The sequence below is a fragment of the Coenobita brevimanus genome, chromosome 62 (genome assembly GCF_032717465.1).
Source record: "Coenobita brevimanus isolate Jiangsu-jjx chromosome 62, ASM3271746v2, whole genome shotgun sequence".
Lineage (NCBI taxonomy): Eukaryota > Metazoa > Arthropoda > Malacostraca > Decapoda > Coenobitidae > Coenobita > Coenobita brevimanus.
In genome coordinates, this window is record NC_137015.1 from 29,956,523 (window position 1) to 29,965,452 (window position 8,930).

At 43.4% G+C, this 8,930-nt stretch overlaps 1 pseudogene; it reads left to right on the plus strand.

The window, feature by feature from the left end:
- Window positions 1-1,180: 1,180 nt before the first annotated feature.
- On the plus strand, window positions 1,181-2,823 carry LOC145404054 (eukaryotic initiation factor 4A-I pseudogene; annotated as a pseudogene).
- The last annotated feature ends 6,107 nt before the right edge of the window (window positions 2,824-8,930 follow it).

An 8,930-nucleotide genomic window follows, 5' to 3' on the forward strand; every position in this document is an offset into this window, starting at 1 on the left:
CAATAATGTAGGCTGCAACGTGATCATAACTAATATTTTAAAAATGCTCCATTACTGACCGTTAAAAATCAAGGGCTCGCTCACAACTTCCCTCACACAGCTTTATTAATCCTAACGGCCGTACTGCCTTGGGCTTAGGAGGCTCCCTTACGCCTACTGCTGGGTCATTTTTACATTTATATGTTTATGGGGGCATGGCGGCTCAGTGGTAGAGCGCCTGACTCGAGACCGAAAGGTCGTGAGTTCGCACAGCGCCCAGGTAAGCTGTCTTACCGGGAGAGGTAGCGCTCTCCTGTCACCCATTTCTGGACCTTGCTGTCACCTAGCTGGTTGTAGCAGGCGTGGCTCAGTGGGTCAAAGAGCTCTGACCGAAAGGTCGGAGGTTCGAGTCCACCCAAAGGTCATTGGTAGACATCAGGAAAGGTATCCGGTCATAAAATACTACACGTTCCAAAACCAAAGTCCTCTGCCCAGGAACAACGCCTTAGCCCCTATCGAAATAAGGGGACACGGCATATATATATATATATATATATATAAAGGACGTTGCATTTCTATTCAATATGGACATAGTGTGCATGATAATATTAAAGGCCAAATGCGGACACATATTGGTAAGGAAAGGTTGGCACAGTAGTAAGGCCACGGGCATAAGGCACATGCTGGGCAGTGGCTGGCTATTACCGCAACTGACTGAATTAATAACCTCAGAGGAGGGGAACTATACGTTAAAAAATGTCAGTATATAATAATTTTCTTTTCTTCCTGCTCTCTTGCACTGGCCTTTACTCTTCTATAATGCTATTAATCCACCGATTAGAAAAAGAATCCCCAGCTGAATAAAATCGCCTAGTATTCAAATAAATGAAATAACTACGTGCATGTACGCAAAATAGTGTTAATCGAAGTAGCTGTTAGCCATTTAACACCTTGAACTTCTTTTTAGTACAAAACAATCCTTTTGTGTTGGTCCCAATAACTTAAGTGTGTCCCCAGAACAGAAAGTTAAACTTAAGTGTGTCCCCAGAACAGAAAGTTAATCACTCATGAAAAATTCACAGTGAACTCAGTGGCGTGACTCGACAGCCGCCGCTCTGCTTCTGCCCAGCGCCAAAAATAGCCCAGGCGGCAAAACCACCATCTCTCCCGCCACCACATCCACATTGCCAGCCACTGAACAGAGTGGTGGAACTGTGGTGGTGAAGATGGAGAAGCCAGAGGAGGATAGGGAAGAGGATAGGGACATACGGGACAAGAGTGGAGAGAGGAGGAGCAGTGAACAGCAGAGGGACTACTTTGATGACCCAAGGGATCCCGAGGCAGACTTCCCAACGGATCTCCGTGACCACAACACCCAAGGAGGCCCGAGAAATGAGCCCTCAGACACGCCGAATAGCTATGCAGACCATGACAAAGGATACAAAGACCAACAGAAAGGCTACGATGGCAGACAGGAGCACTATGAGTCACCCAACAATTATGCCGATGACCGTGGACCTCACAAGGAACCACGGGAAGACTATGATGGACCTGCTGGCATGGACGTTGACGGCAAAATTCAGTCTGCCTGGACCGAACTTGCTACCAATTTCGACGACATGAAGCTGCGGGAGGAATTGCTTCGCGGGATTTATGCGTATGGCTTTGAAAAACCCTCCGCCATCCAACAACGTGCCATCCTGCCGTGCATCAGGGGTCATGACGTCATAGCCCAAGCACAGTCAGGCACTGGGAAGACAGCTACTTTTTCGATCTCTATCTTGGAACGTATTGACCCGAAGTCCAACCATACGCAAGCCCTGATTCTTGCACCAACACGAGAACTAGCTCAGCAGATCCAGAAGGTGGTCCTGGCTCTTGGAGATTACATGAACATTTCTTGCCACGCCTGCATTGGAGGCACCAACCTAAAGGAGGACATGAGGCGGCTGGAGAAGGGTGTACAGATCATTGTCGGAACCCCAGGGAGAGTGTACGATATGATAAACCGTCGCGTGTTAATACCCAACAATATTCTGATGTTTGTGTTAGATGAGGCAGATGAAATGTTGTCCAGAGGGTTCAAGGACCAAATATACGATGTGTTCCGCTTCCTGCCAAATGATGTTCAGGTTGTGCTACTCTCTGCAACCATGCCGGCAGATGTGATGGACGTTACTTCCAAGTTCATGAGGGACCCCGTGACCATACTGGTGCAGAAGGAGGAACTGACACTGGAGGGGATAAAGCAGTTCTATGTCAACGTGGAGAAGGAGGAATGGAAACTGGAGACGCTGTGTGACCTATACGAGACCCTGACCATAACGCAGGCTGTTATCTTCTGCAACACGAGGCGCAAGGTTGACTGGCTGACAGACCAAATGCAGAACCGGGACTTTACCGTCTCGGCCATGCACGGGGACATGGACCAGAAGGAGCGGGATGTCATTATGCGTGAGTTCCGTTCTGGATCATCACGCGTTTTGATTACAACTGATCTGTTGGCGCGTGGTATCGACGTCCAACAAGTCTCTCTAGTGATTAACTATGACCTGCCCACCAACAGGGAGAGCTACATTCACAGGATCGGACGTGGCGGGAGATTTGGTCGTAAAGGAGTGGCCATTAACTTCCTGACGGCGGAAGACTCCCGCACGCTGATGGACATAGAGGAGTATTACCGCACCTCCATAGAAGAAATGCCAATGAATGTCGCCGATCTTATATAAAAGTAAACCAGGGTAGAATACACAACATAACTCTGATTGAACTTTACATGACAAAAATAATGCGAATGTGTGTTAAATACAAAAAAAAAAAAAAAAGAAAAAAAGAAAAGAAAAACATACCTAAAACTTTAATGGTGAAAGCAACTGATAATTTTCATTACTGTACTACCAAAACAATTAAAGGGAATCACGAGTGAATTTTAAAAAAGAAAAAATTCAAGTCAGTAATACTCGACCTAATGAATGACAAATACCATGCAAATGAGACTATGTGAAGCAATTACTATCACGATTAATAACCGATATATAAACGTGTACTAATAAATATATAAAAACTACAGTATATCACGTAACAATGTCACAAAAAGTGCAAATAAATTGAACTGTATATCAGTGACTGTGAATGTTTGTTGTAAGTGGGTTGTGAATAAATATACGAACTAGACCATGAACGTTATGCATAAGAATGTGAATAAATGTGACCCAGCTTCCCATCCATCCTGGTACTGTAAACACTTTCTTCATAATGCCAGCTTTTCAGTTCTCTCCTGGATCAAAAATATTTAAACAGTTCTGTACCCTTCTTTACTGATGTAGCTGCGGTCTTATGAATTACATTAATTATTATTATATGGCTGGATGATTTATTATTATTATTATTATTATTATTAAACTATTTTTTCTCTTTTTTATAACTTACGAATAATCATTATTATTATTATCGTTATTAAAAGATTATATCCCCGCAGTATTTCATCAACGGTTTTGCTCTCATTTGTTCAACTTTCGTACTATTATTGTAATACTGTTTTACAAAGAATTTGTATATGTAGTTTTCCCGCGTTTATCATCAACAAATCAATGCTCTAGTTCCCTCTCAACTTCTGAAATGTATAGACCATTTATTTCCAATATCTTTGTGTATATTTTGTTAATGTAAAAGTACCTTCAGGACAGACAAATACTGACAACTTCCATAGGGCTGTACCAAGCCTTTTGTGATGAAAATTTTAAAGAATTCTCTGCCCCACTCTATCCCCAAACACGACACAAAAAATTCATCATAACTCCTATTTCACCAACCGTACAGTTTTTCTAAATACCACTATATTCCTCGGTGACACCAAATCTAGCATGGAATAAAATCTATTGATGAATCTGTTGTTGATATTTCTATTTTCTCAATAAAACGGTGATAACGATGGCCTCTCACAACTTTTACTTACACCTGCAAACAAATAACTTGAAATTTTTAAGTGACATGATGTGTGATACCACTAGTATGAAAAGAATGTGTGTGTGTGTGTGTGTGTGTGTGTGTGTGTGTGTGTGTGTGTGTGTGTGTGTGTGTGTGTGCAAAAAGTACAGGTTCCATTAAACAGGCCACAGAGAGAGAGAGAGAGAGAGAGAGAGAGTGAGTCTAAATATACCATATCCTAGTGTGTCCCTGCCAGAAATTCCACCACTCTCACACTCACTCTCTCTTCATTCGTTGTCTGTCTGTCTGTCTCAACTATTTCTTTATATTTTGTATCTGTCTGTCTCCGTGAAATGAATTATAATTTTGTCACGTCTATCCTCCTGACCACTTCACTACGACGACGTATTTTAAGATACTGGAGCATCTTAGGCAGCGGCTCTAATTGCCCTCTGTCGGTCTCTCAATTACAACTTTCGGACGCCAGGTACTCCACTCCCACTGACTTGAGTAACTTAGCGATGCCACACCACGCCACACCATACCACCCTCTCACACCACAGCACACAAAATCACCCTCCCACACCAGAACACACTACATCACACCACAGCACTCTCTCACACCACGTACCACAGCACTTTCTCACACCGCGACACACAAAATCACCCCCTCACACCATACCACCCTCCCACCACACCACACCACACCACACCACACCACACCACACACCACAGCCCCCTCTCACACCACAGCACAGAAAACCACCCTCTTACATCACACCATAGCACATCACACCACAGCACCCTCTCACACCACAGCACACACAACCATCCTCTCACACCACACAACAGCACCCTCTCAAACGACAACACACAAAACCACCCTCTCACACCACACCACACAAAACCACCTTCTCACACCACACCACACCACAGAACAACACCCTTTCACACCACAACACACAAAATCACCCTGTCACCACATCACACCACACCACATACCACAACACTTTCTCACGTCATAGCAGGCTACACAAAATCACCCTCTCACACCACATCACACAAAATCACCCTCCCACACCATACCACACCACACCATACCAGAGGCATTAACTAAAAGGCTCTTAAGCTCATTAATAAACATACATGCATACATACATAAATACACCCACAATTATATATATACCGGTATATTTATAATATATATATATATATATATATATATATATATATATATATATATATATATATATATATATATATATATATACGGGGTGTAACAGAAGGTTGTCATAACTTCACAGGGTGAATAATTGGGTTAATACAAGTATGATGTTATATGATTATATGTGTTATTTTCAATAGAAATAAAGTTATGGCACTGGCATGTGGCTTACAGGTAAGGAAGCTACAGTAAACCACAGATGTAAATAGCACCAAGGTATAACACATTTTGTGGGAAAACTGTGTTTCACTGACTGTGCGAACCATGTATTCGAATCACTGAGCACATCAGTACGAGTCATGAAGCTTTAGTAATGAACTACATCATCTCAGTACCACAGAGTGTGGTCACAGTCAGGAACTGGTTCAACTTGACTGACAGTAGTCTTGGAGATGCCATTTTTGTTTACGAACGTGGAATACACAGATATGCACTATATTTATGGGTTTTGTGATGGGAATGCGGTTGCAGCCGTTGAAGAATATCGACGACGGTTTCCAGGACGACGAACTCCTGATCGACGAGTGTTTAATAATGTCCATCAAATGTTGCGAGAGTCTGGATTGGTTCCTGGTGCGGGGAGATTTGTGGAACGTCCCCGACAAAGAAATCGGGCACAGAGGAGGCACATTATGCGAATGATTGAGCGTGATCCACGAACCAGTACCCGACGACTTGCTGCCCGTCTACACACATCGCATATGACTTTGGCGAACACTGCACAGTGAGGAACTGTATCCATATGATATTCAACGTGTACAACACCTGGAACCTGCAGACATGGATAGGCGACTAGAGTTTTGTCGGTGGTTTGTTGCACACCATCAACAGTGCCCCTACATTTTATTTACTGATGAGGCGCAGTTCACCCGTCGTAAAATGCTACACACTCCAAAATCAAAGTCCTCTACCCAGGGGCAACTCCTTTGGGGACACGGCGTAAAAATTATATATATTTACACACACACACACACACACACACACACACACACACACACATATATATATATATATATATATATATATATATATATATATATATATATATATATATATATATATATATATATATACTGTATATATATATAAAACAGTTACGCTGCTTCTAGACTATTATTTTCACTTAGCATAGGAGAGCACCATTGACGTGATGAGATTTGTGAAGTTTACATCTAACTCATCCAAGTCTCCAATATTGAGTTAAATAGTATGGAGGAGCAAGAATGAACAAATGACATCCTCTGGTTTAAGGGGTTACGTTACTCGCTGATTCCCCCCCCCCCCCCGTCTCTCTCTCCTCTTCCCATGAACTAAGCATGAAACCAACAATTCACACAAAATATCTCTCACAACTCCTTCCAAGATCATCATTTACCCCTTGCTTCCTTTTAGTTTATTCCTACTATACTTCATTCGCTTTAAGGAGGAAGATTTTTGTCCTTTTCCAGTTTATTTCCCGTAGCCCGTAGCTCAATGGCAGACTAAAACACCGCTATGGCTCAACATCCTTTCCACAGAATTTCTCCGTTACAAGCACCGTATTCTAGTGTTAATTTCTTGTCACGAATGAACGTGAAGTATGGAGATGGCAATTTAAAGTGAAAAAACTGTATATCCAAATGGTGTTACTCAGCTTAGAAAAGGCTTCTTCGAACTGGTGGAGTTAGTTATAGACTTGATTTTTATATCTGAAGGCTTTTTTTTTTTTTTTTTTTTTTTTTTTTTTTAGTAGACCTGCCATTTTATTTTCCTTCTGTGTGTGTGTGTGTGTGTGTGTGTGTGTGTGTGTGTGTGTGTGTGTGTGTGTGTACGGGAACTACTTTGTTGTGGTGGGAGGCCTGGGTACCCCGTAAATCTGGTGAGCCATACCAGCGAGGGGAGATACCCCCTGGACCACTGCAGGAGGATAGGGTTGCCTATGCTGGAGGGGCCATCAGTGAGGGGTCAGACTAAGTGCTCCCAGGTCCACTGTCTTGTGGATTACCCCTGGATGGGTTATGGCTATGGAAGTAAACTTCGAAACAAAAATCCAGGAGCAGAGTCCCACGGAAGGCGAGGCTCAACAGACAGAGCTTGCGGCAGACTCTTGTAATGCTGCTCAGCAGATGGTTGTCGTGAATCTTCATGCCACCATCACTGGCTGAGAAGGGCCTAGTGATGTAGTGGTAAGGACTGTGCACCCCCACTATCACACCAAATCCATTCATTACGCAAGCCCACTGCTACACTCACTCCCCATGTCATCCTTTCATTAAAATCAAAAGACCAACGGCGACAGGACAGAGTGACAGTGACAGGTCATGGATGTGGTTGGAAGTCGCTATCTCGAGTCCTGCACATAGGCGGCACTGGCCCATTGGTCCCTGGCATGATGGAATAGGAGAGAGTCATGGCTTCGGCAGCATCTAGCGCGACTAAGCAGCCGGAAACGGACGCCCAACTGTTTACCCCTGATGAGGATGGGTTTAGAAAAGGTAACCTAAATATCTGCTGCTCCACACCACTTGGGCAGATAACTGCGTCCGTCAAGGCATCCCACAGTGCGGTCGAATGATCAGGAGAAACCCTCTGACTCTTGCTACCTGGAATACACGAACTTTGCTTGATACAGACCACGATACACGACCACGTTGTAAAACTGTCCTTATTGCCCATGAATTGAAAAGATATAAAATTGATACTGTTGCTTTCCCTGACTTTCGCCTCGCAGGAGAGGGCAACCTAACAGAAGCAGGAGAAGGGTATATCTATTTCTGAGGGAGATACCCGGACAATGTCAAGGGACTTCATAGTATTGGCTTTTGCTATCCGAAGCAACCCATTACAGAAGATCCAAGAATCACCTGTGGGTATATCAGAGAGGCTGATATCCTGGCGCATACCACTGTCTATAGGCCATTATGCAACACTCATCAGTGTCTATGCCCCAACTCTTGACCATGAGGACACCGTCAAAGTTTTCTTTTAGGGCTCTCTGGATGCTACCATTCGCTCAATACCACGTAATGACAAACTCATCCTGCTTGGAAACTTTATTGCCGGTGCAGGAAAAGATACTGCATTCACCTCTGGCAAGGCATTATAGACAGCCATGGTGTGGGTAGCATGAACAGCAATGGCCGTAGACTGCTTTCATTTTGCTCAGAACACAGTCTGGTCATCATCAACACCATTTTTCTACTTAAGAATAAACACAAGACCACATGAATGCCCCCACGATCTAAACAATGGCACCTAATTGACTACGTCATTGTAAGGCAGCGAGATCAAAGAGAAGTTCTTATAACCCGAGCTATGAGAGGTGCTGAGTGCTCATTAGGCCAGAACTTAATACTCAACAAACTGAAACTAGTCATACGCCCACAAAAGCGCCGTAGACCGTCCTCCAAGAAGCTAACTTGCAGTATTTTAAAGGATGCGGCAACTTGTGACACCTTCCTCAACGTTATTACAGACAAGCTCTCTCAGTGCTCACCACATGGCCCAAACAACAATGCAACAAACCTAGACGCAGGTTGACTGAACATTAAGACACTGCTTCAGAGCACTGTAGAAGAAACCCCATGCTTCTCCACTCGCCGCCATAAAATCTGGTTCGATGAAAATGCTGACGGCATACATAACCTTCTTGCAATGAAAAATTGAGCACAGAACAACTGGATGATTCATTTTAGTTTCTTAATCCTAAAAACTGAATTCCAGAATCTCAAACGCGAAACAGAGAAAACTGTGACATGAGCAAGCACAAGAGCTGCAAAGACTGTCTGATATTAATGACCAACAAGGGTTTTATAAGTCC